This window comes from Bos grunniens, chromosome 5 (genome assembly GCF_055505025.1).
Source record: "Bos grunniens cultivar Pamir isolate PY7600 chromosome 5, Bosgru_T2T1.0, whole genome shotgun sequence".
NCBI lineage: Eukaryota > Metazoa > Chordata > Mammalia > Artiodactyla > Bovidae > Bos > Bos grunniens.
In genome coordinates, this window is record NC_141169.1 from 76,896,379 (window position 1) to 76,914,595 (window position 18,217).

General features: G+C 47.6%; 1 long non-coding RNA gene across 1 annotated transcript; it reads right to left on the reverse strand.

Annotated features, from left to right (window-relative positions):
- Positions 1-7,501: 7,501 nt before the first annotated feature.
- LOC147372470 (uncharacterized) lies at positions 7,502-11,084 on the reverse strand. The gene is made up of 3 exons (XR_015164877.1): positions 10,983-11,084; positions 10,802-10,892; positions 7,502-7,704 (listed from the first exon to the last, which is right to left on the reverse strand). It is a non-coding gene; the product is annotated as an uncharacterized LOC147372470 (long non-coding RNA).
- Between the last annotated feature and the right edge of the window lie 7,133 nt (positions 11,085-18,217).

An 18,217-nucleotide genomic window follows, 5' to 3' on the forward strand; every position in this document is an offset into this window, starting at 1 on the left:
ATGGTTCATTCATTTGGCTGGCAAGTTTGTGCCGACTGTTGGCCAGAGGCCTCAGTTCCTAGTCACATGGCCCTCTCAGTAGGACGCTCGAGTGTCCTCACAGCATGGCAGCTGCTTCCCTCAGAGTGAGAACAGGGAGGAAGCCATCATTCTCACATGACCTATCCCCAGAAGGTACACACTGTCATTTAGGCCATTTCCTATTGTGTACACAGGTCTTCCCTGTTCACTGTGGGAGGGGACGACCCAGGTGTGAATTCAAGGAGGAAGGTAGCGTCAGGAGCCGTCTTGGCAGGCCAGTGGGCTTGAGGTAGATCAATTGTATTTAGGAAAATTGAGGAGGTTCCATGTTCTGCACTCAGACTAGCAAGAGTGAAAACAGGACTGGGGGTGTGGATAAAGGAGCTGGAGGATCTAATTTCATAAGATTAGGTCTGGGTCTATCATCCTCCAAGAATCAAGGGCAATTCAAAGTCAATGGGGCTTGAAGAATGTACATAAAATTCCTGATGAAGCCAGGCAAGAATGAAGGGTGGCTTGGTGTGTGGCCCCCATGAGAGGGTGTCTGTGAGGGCCAGAGGCTAAGACCGGACCCTGGAGGATATTTTGAAATGTCCAGGTAGATACCTTTTGATCCAGAAATCCAGTTATAGGAGTGGCCCCAGGGAACCTCATTAGGGCTGCCGATAGCATGCCCGGCTTGGAGCTGGGGGGTGAATTTGGCCAGCCTGCCTCCCTGCCAGTATTGGTAGAGCAGGCCTGGAGCATACCCTGGGACAGGGAAGGAATGTGAGTACCCCTGTTGAGACACCAGATGCCTCCACCAGAATGTGAACGACTTCCAGACCCCGCAATGTCTGACCTGTTCTGTGCCCTGGGTGCCCAGGCCCTCACAAGATACAACGTGTGCTTGGAAGGGTCCTTATAAGTGGCCCCATCCACTGGTGAAGGGTCAGACTCAGAAGACCGCTCCAACACAGGCATAGTTCACAGGCACTGCAGCCCTGTGCCAGACCACCTCCTCCGGTCTTCTGAGCCAGAGGTTTCCTCTGAGACCTACCAGGGAGAGCTGGAGGGGGTGGTAGGAATGCTTGGGGCTCTGTATAACTTTCTGCTGTCTGCTGCCCACTAGCCAAAGGCCTATGAGCCCTGCACCATGGGGATGTCTGCCATATGGGGCTAAGCATCCTTATGTGGGGGTTTCCCGGGTGGCTCAATGGTAAAGAATCATCTGCAATGCAGGAACCACAGAGATACAGGTTCAACCCCTGTGTCAGGAAGATTCCCCTGGAGGTGGGCATTGCAACGCACTGCAATATTCTTGCCTGGAGAACCCCAAAGACAGAGGAGCCTGGCAGGCTACAGTTCACAGGGTCACAAAGAGTCAGACATGACTGAAACAACTTAGCACACATGCATCCTTATGAGGGGGGGTGCAGGGCATGAATCTCAGCTGGCTCAGCGGCCACGAGGTCAGCCAGGCAGCCGCATTATTAAACCATCTATCTGGCTCTGCCCAGAGGGATGCTGGGGGTTGGGGTCAAACTGGCTTCTACTGCCTGGGTCCAGAACTGGGGCAGCTGGAGGGCTCTGGGAGCTGGAGGTCACTGGCCTTGTGGCTGGGCTGTCACCGCTGGCCTGAGGCCGACTCCAAGGCTCTGGATGCTGCAGGGACTGGAGAGGCGCTGACTGGCTGCTTTCCTTGTGTTCTTCCTCTGCTCAAAAATGTCCAGGCTCTGACTCCACGGGGTAAAGTGCCAGCTCCTTACACCGGCATCTGGAGTTTTCTGCAACCTGGCCACACTCTACCTAGAATCATAATAATAGCTTGAAATGGAGGCATTTACTATCTCTTTCAGGTCGGATGCCAAGTGTTCCCCATGAATTAAAGTCTCAGTGAAAAATGACAGCAATCTTACAAGGTATTTATGTTGTTATTCCTGTTTTACTGGTGTGGCTCAGAGATGCTGAGCGATTTGACCAAGATCACACAGCAAGCAAGAGGCAACACTGCAGCTCATCCAGTTTTTCCTGCTGATGGAACAGTGCTGTGACTACAGGTTTCTTAGGATAGTCTAGGCTAGTAGCTCCACTCTTAGCTTCCATGTAGCTCATTCTTCCTAGCACCTTGCCTTTATACCCAGTGTTCTATCAGTCTAGAATCCAGGTATGAGGGTGGGTCAGGGTTAGGATAACTGTGTGTTCCCCAAGCTCTGTGCAGAATGGCTGATGTATGTTACTCAGGCCCCAAACCCAGATGCCACCTTGATGCCTCCTGAGCTCCCTGCAGAACTGACACATCGACAACTCCTATCAGCTCTGCCTCCAAAATATACCTAAATCCAGCCCCTTCTCTTCCCGTCGCTGCCACAGACGCAAGGGCAGGGTCCTCGCTATTTACCTCGGTTTGCTCAGTATCTGGCATGCAGCTGGCGCTCCAAAAATGTTTGTTGAATAAAATGATCAAGCTCATGCCTGAGTGAACAGATGAAGGAAGGAAGGGTAAGCAGATAGGGAAAGAAAATGCATGGGAACAGAAAGGCAAGTGAAGTCACTTCCTGGAGACCGGGCCGGAGGTGGCGGGGAGGTGGTCAAAAAGAAAACTTCACAAAAGAAAAGATGTTCTGACCTTAAAAACACAACAAACTAGTGACTATAACAAAAGAAGCAGATGCACAGATATAGACAACAGCCTAGCGGTTACCAGTGGGGGGTGGGGGGAGTGATAGAGACGTGAGAGTGGGAAGTACAACTACCGGGAATAAGAGAGGCTCGAGGATGTGTTCAACATGGGGAATAAAGCCAATATTTTGTAATAACTGTAAATGGAAAGTAACCATTTTAAACTGCATAAAATTTTTTAATTACTGCAAAACAAAAAAGAGAGAGAGAGATGCTCTCTCTGTCAGCCCGACAGGTGGGGAGGTGCATGCAGGCAGAGCCCCTGGAAGGAACAAGCCACAGAGGCATGAAGTGGCCAGGACAGGACTTAGGGGCAACTGAGGCTCAGGACGGCAAGCCAGGACTTGCCTCCTCCCTCCTCAGGCTGAGCAAGGTCCTTCCCAGCCCAGCTCCAGGGCAAGGTGGCTGCGTGCCCTCAGTCACTCTGCCCTGGATTTCCCTGGTGGTGTCTCTGCCTTCCTGGCCCACAGCCCAGACCTGAGATAAAAGAGCGACTTCTGCCCTTTCTCACTCAAATCCTTCTGATTGCTCTGCCTGCGGTTTCTCTGAAACCTGCCCTCACATCTCCTGCTCCCCCGCCCACCTCTCACTTGGGGCCTGTGGAACTCCAGTCTCCACAGTTCCTCCAGTTCATTCTCAGAACAAGTACTAGACAAACTGTGGCTTTCAAACACCCAGCTTCACCTTGATTTCACTCGGTCTGGCCAGGCCAGTGTTAGGATTTTCCCCCGTCCAATTCTGAGGAGGAAATTTGCTGCCAGAGGTTAAGTTCCATTTCCTCCTCCCTGATACCCTTCCCAGAGCAGAGCCTAAACTCAGCTTCAAACTCAGCTCCCAAGAACTCTGATGATCCAGTGGTTGAGAATCTGCCTTTCAATGCAGGAGATGTGGGTTCAATTCCTGGTTGGGGAACTAAGATCTCATATGTAGTGGGGCAACTAAACCTGCATGCCACACCAGAGAGCCCACATATTGCAATGAAGACCCAGCATAACCAAAAATTTAAAAAGAAAAGAAAAAAACTCAGCTCACAGCACCAAGAGGAGAAGGCTAGGAGCAGGGCCAGAGGTGAGAAGTTGTGTGGTATTAGCTGGGCCGGTATTAAGCAGTACGCCCAAGGCAGGAGGGGAGCAAGGCAAGTGTCAGGGCTGTAACCAAACAGGCCGAAGTTCACAGCAGGCCCCAGACTCCCTGGAGAAGAAAAAATATCCCTCGCCATTTACAGGATGACTGCCATGAGCCAGATTATATACAAATCCCATCAAATCTCCACAACGACTGGATAGGATGTTATGTTAGGACTCATTGGATGCAAGTGACAAACCCAACCCGAGCCCAGTTTGAACTGACAAACTCAAAGGAGGATATACCGGCTCTCCTAAGAGGATAGGGCAGGAAAGGCCTCCCCGAGGAAGAGTGAGAAGGAGGAGGCCATCTTGAATGCCATCTACATTCTCTGCCTGTCTCTCTCTCTTGGCAACTAATTCTTCTGAGCCACAGTCTCCATTCAGTGCAACCAGGAGACCCCAGGCTAACAGCCTGACAGATTCATGGCAAGAATGGGAAGGTCGTCAATTCCAAGCAGCACAGTTTTAGGGGAGGACTCCGATTGGTCCATTGTAGGTCACATGTTTACTCCTTGACCCAATCACGGTGGCCAGGGTGATGAGGGCAGATTAATGGCCCAGGCTGGGTCAGGTGCCCCCACCCCTGTAGCCAGAGGAGGACCTGTCAGCAGAAGAAAGGGGGAGGGACTCAGAGCAGACAAAGGAAGAGAAGCAGTACAGGTTCCTTAAGGTTGTTTGTTTGTTTTTTTCTTCTTATGTATATAAACATCTTATTTTGGAACAATTTTAGATTTCTAAAAAAAGCTTCAAATATAGCACAGAGAATAGCTGTATACCCCTCACACAAATTCCCCTGATGGTAACATCTCATATCACCACAATACATTTGTCGAAATTAGCACAGATATATTGCTGTTGTTGTTCAGTCGCTCAGTTGTGTCCAGCTCTTTGCGACCCCGTGGACTGCAGCACACCAGGCTTCCTTCCCTGTGCTTCACCATCTCCCAGAGCTTGCTCAAACTCATGTCCATTGAGTCGGTGATTCCACCCAACCATCTTGTCCTCTGTCATCCCCTCCTCCTCCTGCCTTCAATCTTTCCCAGCGCTAAACTCCAGATTGCAATCGGTTTCCCACTGATGTTCCAGGATCCTATCCAGGATCCCACATTGCATTCATTCATGTTTCTCCTTAGTCCCCTCTAGCCTATGACAGCATCTCATTTTTTCCTTCCCTTTCTAAACCTTGACAGTTTTAATTAAAGGATATTTCTCAGGTATTTGGGGCTCAAATGGTAAAGAATCTGCATGCAATGCGGGAGACTCGGGTTCAATCCCTGGATCAAGAAAATCCCCTGGAGTAGGGGAATGGCAAACTAATCCAATATTCTTGCCTGGAGAATCCCATGGCCAGAGGAACCTGGTGGGTACGGTCCTTGGTATCACAAAGAGTCAGATACAACTGAGCAACTGACACTTTCACTTTCACTCAGGTATTTTGGAGGATGTCCCTCAATTCAGGTGTGCCTGAAGTTTTCTCATGATTGGTCTGGGCCATGGGCAGGGAAGAAGAGCACAGAGGTTTGATGTGCTTGATATGGCGGTGTGTGAGGAGGTACATTACCAGTGGTTAATGTGAGGTCTACACCCACTTAACAAATTGGTAAACTGAGGCTGGGAGAAGCTAAGCTGCCTGTGCCAGAGTCAGTGGTGGGAGGAATGCAAACCAGACCTGACTCCCATTATCAGTTCTTTGGAGTTTTAGCCCAGCTCTAGGAATGGGAAAGTGAGAAAGGTTGCACCATGAAATCTACATGAAGTCTGCAGCAAGAGCACTGGGCCCAAGGCTTCTTGGAAGACAAAGCCCTGTTGCGATTGGCACAGATTCAGCCAGGTAAGAAGGATGAAGGAAGGGGGGAATGGCAAGGATGATGGGCCAGACAATCCAGGAAGGCTCCCTGGAAGAGAAGACTACCACTGTAGGAATAGTCAGGAGGGCAGCTCAGGTGTCAGGTCTGTCCAAGGAAATAGAAGAGCAAAGTGTTTATGACCCTGAGCCTTGGAGTCTGACGAGACCAGGTCCAGTTCCTTGTCTGCCTCTTCCTGACTATGGTCATGGGCAAGTGACTGCTTCCCAAGCTGAGTCTGGGCTTTTTAGCCCCCAGGCTTTGCCTGTCCCACTCTCCCTGCTGAAATGCTCATTCCTGAGCCAGCTGTCAGACCTCCACAGCCTGGACAAACTCTATAATTTGTGAGACCCAATAAAAAATGAAAAGGCAGAACCCCCTTTTCAAAAAGTATTAAGACTTTCAAGACAGCAATGCAAAGCATTCAGTGAAATGTGGGGTCCTTTAAGGCAAGGGGTGCAGGGTGACTGCACAAGTTACATGCCCCTGAAGCTGACCCAGTCCCCAGACCTCAGTGACCATCCTAACCCTGTGATCTGACCCTGCCATATTTCCTCTACAGTTCCTTGCACATTAATCATCAGCCTCCTATTGATGCTACTCAGGCCACTGTATCGAGCTTTGCTCTCCCATGGTCTTTCCTTTCTTTGCTCTGGGTGGAATACTGAATGAGATGAAATCCAGGGTGCTTCCAACAGTTCAATTTGATTTCCTTTAATTTTATGGCTCTAATATTTTTTGCCAGGAAGCTCCAGCACTCCCGTGCCTGATACTAAGAATCGAGGGGTCTGGACCTCCCTTGTGTGGTCTCAAAACCCTGACCTCCCTGGGCAGTTATGAGTCTTCGGATGTAAGAGGAAAAGTTGGAGGAATGTCATTCGCTTCCATTTTGCAATTCTGAAGTGGAATATTGTGACTTTTTGCAGGTGCTGTAGCCTGGCTGGCACACTTTAACATTTTGTGTATTCCTGCTTATTGGTTAATTTTGCTTCCTCCCCTCTCTTATTGTCAAGAGGCAGAATGTTAGAATCAGGCTGCCTGCACTCATCTCTTATCTTTGCCATGAAAACGGATGCAAGTTGCTTAATCTCTCTGGGGCTCAATTGCTTTATCTGAAAAAATCTTCTGGTTACTATTGCTGCTGAAAATCTCTAGCGGTGAAAAAAAAAAAAACCGCACACGCAACCATTTTATTCTGTTCACACTTTTGTGGGTCAGGAATTCTGGAAGGGCTCAGCTGGGCAGTTCTCACTGGGGGTTCTCGCGCAGGTGCAGTCAGATGCTAGCTGCGGCTGCCATCATCTGATACATCATCTGGGCTGCCCTGGATGGCCAAGATCGCTCACTCACATGGCTGGCATCTGGTGCCCACTGGAGTCTGGCAGCTCTGCTGGAGCTGGTGCGCACATCTAGCATGGCAGAATCGGGGGAGTTGGTGCCTGGCTTCCTCTAGAACAAGTGTCCCAGGAGAACCAGGCAGAAACTGCGTGGCATTTTTGCACCTGAATTTGGAAATCAGAAAGCGTTACTTTCACTGCCTAGTACTGGTGATAAACGAATCAGTAAGTCCAGCTCAGATTAAAAGGAAAGGGATGTAAATTCCAGCTCTTCACAGGAAGAGTGTCAAAAAAAAAAAAAAAAAAGGAAGCATATATTAAAACTGCCACAATCTATATAAAGCACTTAGTATAGTGCCTGGCACATAGTAAGCTCTCAAACATGTTTGTGTCGTATTACATCTTCAAAGAACAAAATGGATTGATCATGGAAAATGGTTTGTTGAAACATGAAACTAGGGATGAAAATATTTTTAAAATTCTATAATTTAGAATAAGGCATAACCATAATCAGTGACTAGGATTTTTTATTTGAATGCTCTGGTTTGAAGAGGTATGATTTTTGCACCAGCAAAGACAAAAGAGTAAAAATAGAAAGTACAATCCCATGTGCCTGCCAGTGGATCTGTGTCATAGCTACAACCAGTTCGGGGTCTCTCCTGTCAGGTTGTCTAGTGGTCGGTAGGAGCCTTTGGAATTTTCACATCTGTTTCCCTAGAAAACAATCATAGTATCACTCTGGGAAACTACTGGAGTGTTTCTAGAACAAGCACAAAATAAAGCTTTCCAGTACAAAATTGATGGCTCCCATCACTAACGGCAGAGTAGAGACCAGAAGCACAGAGGCATTATTCAAAGTGGCTGGCCCCATAGGAAAGCCAGGTACAAACCACTCTATCACCAGGACCCTTATAAAGGCAGCCATACAGTGAGTGACAAGTCAGAGCAAACAGGTTAAGCTATTGGCAAAATTATTTTATCTTTTATCAAATAACACTATTGGAGTTGGGAGCTGTGGTCCATGAAATTAATGGCCAATGATGTAGAAGACTTGTAATGATCACACAGGCATAGTGGCTGCCTCTGCATTCTTTAGACATGCACAAACCCCTGGCGGGCTGGGTACAGCAGACCTTGGCACAGGCATGGGAGTGCATGACAGGCAAGCCCCCTTCCTTCTCTTAGCTGAACTCTGGCTGCATTTGATGAGGCAGTGTGCCCTCTCAACTGGTCTTGAGAATCCTGGTCCTGATTTCCCAGCCTCCCTTGCAGCTAGGGGTAGCCATGTGATTCAGTTCTGACCAATAAGATCTAAGCAGAAAGCAGCAGGTGAGTTTCTAGGAAAGATATCTCTTTTCTTTCACTTTTCTTCCCCTTTCATCCCACCTGGAATGCTGGCATGATGCTGGACACAACAGTGGCAGCCATCTCGTCCCTCCTGGAGGCTTCTTGTCACATGTTGACTTTGTTTCCTTTTTTCACTGAGGATTCAGGAGTAATCAGAAGAGACTCCACCAACGCCCATGTCCCTCTTTCTAAGACCAAGGTTCCATTGTGCCCTCATCCCAATCCCTCTCATCTCCTCAAGGATCTTCCTCCAGCATTTCCCGCATCTTTCTCTTTCATCTTCATTTTTCATTTTCCCCTGAGATCATTCCCACTACCACACACATACTGTATTTCTCCATCTTTAAAAAACATGTCTTGACTTCACACTCCCACTTCTCTCTCTTTTTTTGTTTTACAGAAAGAAAAAAATATCCAAAGAACTGTCTGTATTTACTCACCCCAGTTCAGTTCCTCTCCAGGAGGCCTCTTCAGTCAGTCTCTGTCCCTCCTCTCCACTCCTTGTCTAGGTCACCAGGTCCTTACCTCACCTCTGATTTGTCCCATCAGCTACCTTAGGCACAGCTGACCATGCCCTCCTTGAAACCCTCTCTTGTTGTTCTTCTCACACATTAGTGTGAGCTCCGGAAGAAACATAATATTTGCTGTTTTGTTCACTGCCCCATCTTCATCCCCATGGGCACTCAATGCTATTCACTGAATTAATGAAGAGACTGCCTGGACTTCCCTGGTGGTCCAGCTGTAAATCTCCACACTTCCACTATGGAGGGCATGGGTTCCATCCCTGGTTGGGGAACTAACATCTTTTATGCTGCACAGTACAACCGAAAAAAATAAAGTAAGTAGACTAAAGTGTATAGCTAAGATGCTTGCTCCTTGGAAGAAAAGCTATGACCAACCCAGACGGCATATTAAAAAGTAGAGACATTACTTTACCAACAAAGGTCTGTCTAGTCAAAGGTATTGGAGAAGGCAATGGCACCCCACTCCAGTACTCTTGCCTGGAAAATCCCATGGATGGAGGAGCCTGGTAGGCTGCAGTCCGTGGGGTCGCAAAGAGTCAGAAACGACTGAGCGACTTCACTTTCACTTTTCACTTTCATGCATTGGAGAAGGAAATGGCAACCCACTCCAGTGTTCTTGCCTTGAGAATCCCAGGGACGGGGGAGCCTGTGGGCTGCCGTCTATGGGGTCGCACAGAGTCGGACATGACTGAAGTGACTTAGCAGCAGTCAAAGGTATGGTTTTTCCAGTAATCATGTATGGATGTGAGAGCCGGACTATAAAGAAATCTGAGTGCCGAAGAATTGATGCTTTTGAACTGTGGTGTTGGAGAAGACTCTGAACTTAACTGAAACTGGGAAATGTAGTCTTTATCTGGGCAGCTATGTACGTCATATTCAGCAAAACTTCTACTAGTACTGTAGAAGAAGGGGAGAGGGGATACTGGGGGACAACTAGCGGTCTCTTCATTTTTTAAATAAACCACTTCAGTTGCTCAGTCATGTCTGACTCCTTGCAACCCCATGGACTGCAACACACCAGGCTTCCCTGTCCATCACCAACTCCAGGAGCCTACTCAAACTCATGTCCATCGCGTCGGTGTTGCCATCCAACCATCTCATCCTCTGTCGTCCCCTTCTCCTCCTGCCTTCAATCTTACCCAGCATCAGGGTCTTTTCCAATGAGTCAGTTCTTCCCATCGGTGGCCAAAGTATTGCAGTTTCAGTTTCAGCATCAGTCCTTCCAATGAATATTCAGGACTGATCTCCTTTAGGATGGACTGGTTGGATCTCCTTGCTGTCCAAGGGACTCTCAAGAGTCTTCTACAACACCACAGTTCAAAAGCATCAATTCTTCAGCGCTCAGCTTTCTTTATGGTCGAACTCTCACATCCATACATGACTACTGGAAAAATCATAGCTTTGACTAGATGGACCTTTTTTGGCAAAGTAATGTCTCTGCTTTTTAATATGCTATCTAGGTTGGTCATAACTTTTTTCCCAAGGAGCAAGTGTCTTTTAATTTCATGGCTGCAGTCACCATGTGCAGTGATTTTGGAGCCCCCCAAAATAAAATTTGTCACTGTTTTCACTGTCTCCCCATGTTTGCCATGAAGTGATGGGACCAGATGCCATGACCTTAGTTTTCTGAATGTTGAGTTTTAAGCCAACTTTTTCACTCTCCTCTTTCACTTTCATCAAGAGGCTCTTTAGTTCTTCTTCACTTTCTGCCATAAGGGTGGTGTCATCTGCATATCTGAGGTTATTGATACTTCTCCTGGCAATCTTGATTCAAGCTTGTGTTTCATCCAGTCCAGCATTTCTCAGGATGTACTCTGCATATACGTTAAATAAGCAGGGTGACAATGGCCCTGTGACTGGATTCTGGCCAATGAAATGAAAACAGAGAGGAATTGTGCAATTTCCCACTCATGCCCTCAAAAGGAAAGATGTATGTATACCTTTCTTGTTTTTCTATACCTCTCATAGGCTGGAATGCAGATGCAGTGGCAGGAGCTGGAGCAACCATCTTAAACCAGATAGTGAAGCTACCTGTGGGATGAGGAAGACAGGTAATAAAATAAAAAGCTGTGGTTTTTTCCTATATTTCCAGGAATGCACCTTATTTATTAAAGTACTTACAGTTGGATTTTCTTCTGTCACCTGCAGCCTGATTATTGTACATATATGAGGGAAATGTGCTCTGTGATTTATTTGGGTCCTGTTCATCACTCAGCATTGATGCTGCAAGAGAGAACTTTGCTGGTTAAGTTGCTGGTAACTTTGTGAGTCACGAAGTAACTTTGTGGACTAGAAAGGGACACAGGGATCAGAACTGACACTCAGCTACCCTATGGGTGGCAGGGAAGGACACAGCTCCATGGATGGAGGCACTAGCTCAGGAATGCCAGCCCTCACACTTGTTCGCCAAGCAGCTGGCAGGCAACAATGTACCCCCTGATCTTCATTCAGCGTTGAGAGAAATGGAGAAAATAGCAAGCATAATCACACCAAGGCCACTGAGCAGATGTCTTTACAGCAGCAGTTAAAAGGGATGGGCCGAGCAAAACTCTGCTTTCACAACCTGAGCAACACTAACTGTTGGATAAAGGTGCTCATCAAGTTTTTTAAAATGAGAGGCAAGATTGAACGTCTTTCTCTACAACATGATGATGCCAATAAAAACTACTCCTTTGCTTTTAAAAACATGACCTGGCTAAACAGTCAGCACCTTGAATAATCTGACTCTGTCACCTGGGGACTATGTGACAATGTTCACATTTGATAAAAGATACCAGGGTTTTGTAAGACCCGATGTGGGGCATATTTCTTGATCCCCAAGAGCCTGACTCTGCCCCAGCTCTTGACGATTTTCTCCACTTGCTCATGGGGAGAAATTGATGACACAGCAACGAACATATTAAAAGCCACATCCAGGAGCTCATGCTGAACAAGAAGGAATCCTCTCCAGTGTGAAATGCAACCAAAGCCCAGGCCAAGCTGTTTGTTCCCACACTTGCCGGCTCTCGAGGGTGGTGCCTTTTCTTCTGATGGGTGCTAAAAGAGGCGGCCGTGAGAAATCGCTTCTTGGTCACCTCGGGGCCGTGTCTAATCCTCAAAGCCCAGAACCACCTAATCACTACCAGGCACTGGTCCTCAGCCCAAACAACCTGTGGCTGGCTCATGTGCTGTCAGTTTTGGTGAAATAAAGAGAGAAAAGAGAACCAGCTGCCTGGCCAAGTAGCGGATCAAGGAGGCTCTTCGTGGGGCCAGATGGGAGGCCCGGTTCATCCATTCAGCAAAGGATGAGTGGGGTCCTGTTATGTGCTGGGGACAAGGAGAGGAGCCTGGAGGATCAATGGTGGCCATTAAAAAATAAAAATAAAAAAGAAGGATTACAAACAGAATCATCTCCCTCAATTGCAAAGAAGCCTTTTATTGTGCTAAAATATACATTAAAAAGTTGACCATTTTAAAAAGTATGCTCCATGATATTAAGTACATTCATCACCGCTATCCATTCCCTGAATATTTTTATCTTTCCAAACTGGAACTCTATACCCATTAAACACTAACTTCTCATTTCTCCCTCCACCAGCTCCTGACAACCTCTTCTCCTGTCTCTACAAATATGACTATTCTATGTACCTCAAATAAGTGGAATCATACACTTCCATGAGTGTATAATATGGAAAATTGAATTTGACTGGAATCAGATTTGGAAGTTTGATTGAAAAAAGTATGTAAATCAAATCTGTCATTTTGCATCTGGTTTTCTTCACTTAGCATAATGTCTTCAAGATTCATCCATGTGGTGGCATGTATCAGAATTTTATTCTTTTGTTAAGGCTAACTAATATTCCATTCTATGTACTTATATTTTTTATACTTTTATATATGTTTTGTGGGCTTCCCCAGTGGCCCAGTGGTAAGGCATTCACCTGCAATGCAGGAGACACAGAAGATGAGTGTTCAATCCTTGGGTCCAAAAGATCCCCTGGAGGAGGGCATGGCAGCCCACTCCAGTATTCTTGCTGGGAAAATCCCATGGACAAATGAACCTGGCAGGCTACAGTCCATTGGGTTACAAAGAGTTAGACATAACTGAAGCAACTAAGTGCAAAGGTTTTGTACTTTATTTATCCATTCATCTGCAGATAAGCATGTGGGTTGTTTCCATCTTTTGACTATTGTGAAAAATGTTACCATGAACACTGGGGTACAAGCGTTTGAGCTTTTGCTTTTTCAGAGGGTGTACTTTAAAATTCCTCTGGGTGTATACATAAGAGTGGAATTGCTAGATCATATGGTAATTCTGTTTAACTTTTGAAGACCTGCCAAACTGTGTCCCACAGTGGCTGCACCATCTTACATTCTATTGTTAATTTTAAACATACTTTATTTCAATTTTTTAAATTATGACCAATCTTGGAGGTGGTTGGGGGAGGGGCAGCCCTTACTGCTGAGGATCAGAGCTGGGCTGTGAGAATGGAGCCAAAGAGGCAGAGATGGGACAGATGGAGGAGGAGAGTGCAAGTCCTGGGGACCCACCTGAGAGAAGCCATGCACCCAGATACCCTGCCTAAGTTGGCTGAGAGCTGGCTGGGGCTGGCATTGTGTTTGGGAAGAGCTGAGAGAAGAATCACTCATTCATTCAATCAACATTGTCCAAGCACCAGCCCCACTGGGAGCTGGCCTGCAAAAATGGGAAAACCCAACCCCTCTGTGTGTCTGGACTTTCACCATATCTGACCAGCCTCCTACTCATCTCCCCCAAGGACCCACACAATTATAGCCACCAGTTATTAGGAGTTCAGCAGGTACCAACTGCATTCCAAGCACTTTAGAGAAGTTAATTATTTTTTACTTATTTTATTTATCTATTTGGCTGTGCCAGGTCTTATAGTTGAGGCACGCAAGATCTTTAGTTGCGACGTTTGAACTCTTAGCTAAGGCATGTGGGATCTAGTTTCCCAACCAGGAATCGCACCAGGGCTGCCTGCATTGGGACCACAGAGTCTTAGCAACTGGATCACCAGGTAAGTCCCCAGAAGTTAATACTTAATCCTTACAACAAACCCCATGTCACAGGTGAGACAGTAACTGAAGCTCAGAAAGGCTAAGTAGCTTCCTCATGATCACACAGCTGGGAAATAGAATAATCCACACTCCTCCCTGCAGACTGTCTCTCTCAATGCCAGAGTCTTCTCTGAAGACACTGAAGGTGACACCAGCAAAGGGACCGATGTCACACACTCCACAGGATCTCATATATTCCAAATCCATCTTGGAGCCTAGGACATCAGCAAGGATTTCTCCCTCCAGCCCTCCTCGGGTATCCCTGGGTCCTCCTTCCTTCTGACAGATTCCTGTGGTGCCCAGCCCCCACCCCAGCCCTCTGCCATGATGCTCTTCCCTCCTGGAAAGCAGGGCCTGACCCACCCCATCCACCATGGTGGCTTCCACAGAAAGCCAGGCCCTCCAGAGAGCAGCCCCACCTCCCTGAGCGCAGGCAGAGCTGCCGAGAGCAAACATCATTTCCCCATTGTCACACAGAGTAATAGACTCTTGAAAAATCACAACTCCGAGGATCAGAGCTGAATCTTATAATCTGAGGCTTTCCATCGAAGAACCTTAGAACTGTCCACTAATAGCATCTCAGAGTCAGTGACTGGAGAATCCCAGAACACTACGAGCTCTCCATCACTGACTGAGCTGCGGCTGACGTCATGGAGGGGCCCAGGCCAGCATACTGACACAGAGCAGGCCAGGAGGGTGAGGGGGTCTGGAAGGAGAGGGAGCCGGGAGGGTGCAGAGGACAGGGAGGCGGGGAGGAGAGAGGCTCGGCTTGTCATGCTAGAGGAAACAGTTGGCGGGTGAGGCCCGGCTCTGTTACTGATGGTTTTTAATTATGTAAATCAGCCCAGGGCCTGCGTCTGGCACAGGCTTGGCATCTATCAGCTGGCAGCAGAATTAATCAATAAATAACCAGCTGGATGGGGCCCGTGAATAAGCACCCAGACACACCCCCACCACCTCTCCAGAGCAGTCCTCCCAGGCTGGTGGGGGTAGAGAGATTACACGAGAGCTGGAGTTCACAGGTGTTGGTGCAGCTGCACACACGTACACATGCATGTCTGCACACGCACATGCATACTCGCGCATGCTCCGTACACTCGGCTGTGGCTTTGGACACACCGTGTTTATGCACAGGTGGACGCACCTGCACAGACAGAACCTCAGCTGCAGCAGCCCTGTGTGCCCGGCACACACCTCCACGTGAAGAACCCAGGACCACAGCAGTAGGAGGCAAGGTCCTCACTCCCACCTCACACTTGTCATCTCTTGGGTGGGAACAGGGCTTTGCAACTCATGGCCATAGCCTTTTTCCTCCACAGCCTCCCTGTAAGGCTGACCAGCTGGGCTAAGGCTCTGGTTTTACAGATGGGGAAACTAAAGCTCAGAGAAGGGACTTGCCTGGGGCTGTATTCTTTGTCCCTCCCCATCCCACCCCCAACTCAAAGGTTCAAAGAGACTACAGACCCAGGAGAACTGGGGGAGAGAAGTGAGAGGTACTGGGAGCCCCAAAGATAAGTTCCGTCCTCCTGAGAGCAGGGGAGGCCAGGGAGCCCAGTCGGGGCTAGATCTGTGAAGGCCCTCTGCTCTTCCTGGGAGCTGTGATGAATTGCTCTCTCCCGCAGCTGGTGCCCTCACTCCCGCTCCCCAGCACTGGCCCCATAAATCAGCCTCCTCATCTCGGCCTTGACTGTTTCTTGATCACTTTCCAGCTTCGGGGGTTGGGCTTTTTCAGCATCCCTAGTGACCGGAGGGAACTAGCAGGGAGAATTGGAAAATTAACCGACAGGTTTCCTCTTCCCCCTTCCTTCTCTCTGCCTCTGGCTTTCTGCTGGCCTCTATTTTGCTCTGATCACTAAACACTGAAATGAGGGAATGAACTGAGACATAAATGAATTTCTGAGACATGGAGCGGCGGGTCTCTGTCTGTGGTTCTGGCTTACTGTGCAGCTGAGGTCAGCTCTCAGCATCCGCTTCCCTCAGCCTTAGCCAAGGGGCCTCCCAGCTGCCCCAGGAGGCAGGGAAAGGAAGCAGGAAGACGTGTGGTCAGCGATCCTTGAGGAAGCTGGGAAAGGACCTTGCAAGCCAGGGGCCCCTGGAAGCAGTCAGCCTCTTGGAGTCACCACTCCCTGGAGCCGCTGACAAAAGCTGTGGGCTTCTGAGAAGGCCAGGATGCACAGCACTGGGAATTCAAAACAGTTTCGAGCAGTGGTTAGTGACTCAGCCTCTAGAGCCAGCCCCCTGGAGTCCAAGTCTGGGCTCAGTCATCTAGTAGCTGTGTGACCCTGAGCAAATGCTTCACCTCTCTGCGTCTCAGTTCCTCATGTGTAAAGTAAGGTGAGTAATAGCACCATAAGTGAGTGGGTGCACACTCTTTAGAAGAGTCACTGGTGAGCACAGTTAAATACTTTAAAAATTAGCAATTGTTACCATAATTAAAGACACTGGTGCTCAGATATTCATGCGCATCAGAATCCCCTGGAGGGCTTTTAAAACATAGATTGCTCTCCCCACTCCATCCCCCAAGTTTCTGCCTCAATAGGTGTGGGAAGGGGCCTGAAGTTTGTATTTCTGATGCGGGGACCCCTGGTCTGGGGGTTATACTTTGAGGAACCACTAAAGCCTACGTTGGTGCTCAGTATCCAGCTTAGCCCCCCCATGCCCTTTATAACTTGGGATCAGAGGTTCAGAGAGATGAGCTAGTGGCCCAGGCTTCAGCCTTCCAGGAGGCAGAGTTCTCAGCAGGAAGGGGAGGGCCCTGGTAGTGGAGATGGCTCCATCACTACCATCCCCCCCCCCACCTGCACCCCAGTAACACTCTCACCCCTCCCCCTCATGGCTCTAGGAGCAAAGAGGCAGAATTTGCCTTCCCTGTCAGAGGTAATCTTTTAATCTCTTTGGCTTTAATCTTGCAGCCCAGCATAAACCCAAATCCGCACAGGGAAGGAAGGGGGTGGGGGACACAGATCTCATATTCTAGGGAGGCTTTAACCCTGCTCTTCCCCACAGATCTGCCATCCCATCTCTGCCTTCCTCACCCCTTGCTCCTGGGAGGCACTTCTAATAGAGGATGGGGAGGCAGAGAGAGCAGAGAGCAGGTGGGGTGAGGCCAGATGGAGTCATGTGTTAAAAGACTCCTTGGGGAGGAAAAGCCGAATAGCCAAAGCATTCTTGAGAAAGAAGAATGGAGCTGGAGGAATCAACCTTCCTGACTTCAGATTATACTACAAAGCTACAGTCATCAAGACAGTATGGTTCTGGCACAAGAACAGAAATATAGACAAATGGAACAAGATAGAAAGTCCAGAAATAAACCCATGCACCCATGAGTACCTTATTTTTGTCAAAGGAGGCAAGAATATACAATGGGGCAAAGACGCCTCTTCCATAATGGTGTGGGAAAACTGGACAGCTACATGTAAAAGAATGAAATTAGAACACTTCCTAACACCATACACAAAGGTAAACTTAAAATGGATTAAAGACCTAAATGTAAGACCAGAAACTATAAAACTCTTAGAAGAAAACATAGGCAGAACACTCGATGACATAAATCAAAGCAAGATCCTCTATGACCCACCTCCTAGAGTAATGGAAATAAAAACAAAAGTAAACAAGTGGGACCTGATTAAACTTAAAAGCTTTTGCTCAGCAAAGGAAACTAAAGGTGAAAAGACAACCCTCAGAATGGGAGAAAATAATAGCAAATAAAACTACTGAAAAAGGGTTAATTTCCAAATATACAAGCAGCTCATACAACTCAATGCCAGAAAAACAAACAACCCAATCAAAAAGTGGGGAAAAGACCTAAACAGACATTTCTCCAAAGAAGACGTACAGGTGGCTAACAAACACATGAAAAAACGCTCAACATCACTCATTTTTAGAGAAATGCAAATCAAAACTACAATGATATATCACCTCACACTGGTCAGAATGGCCCTCATCAAGAAGTCTACAAACAATAAATGCTGGACAGGGTGTGGAGAAAAGGAACACTCTTGCACTGTTGGTGGGAATGTAAATTGATACAGACATATGGAAGACAGTATGGAGATTTCTTTAAAAAGTAGGAATAAAACCACCATATGACCCAGCAATCCCACTCCTAGGCATATACCCTGAGGAAACCAAAGTTGAAAAAGACACATGTATCCCACTGTTCACTGCAGCACTATTTGCAACAGCTAGAACATGGAAGCAACCTAGATATCCATCAACAGATGAATGGATAAAGAAGTTGTGGTACATAAACACAATGGAATATTACTCAGCCTTAAAAAGGAACACATTCTAATGAG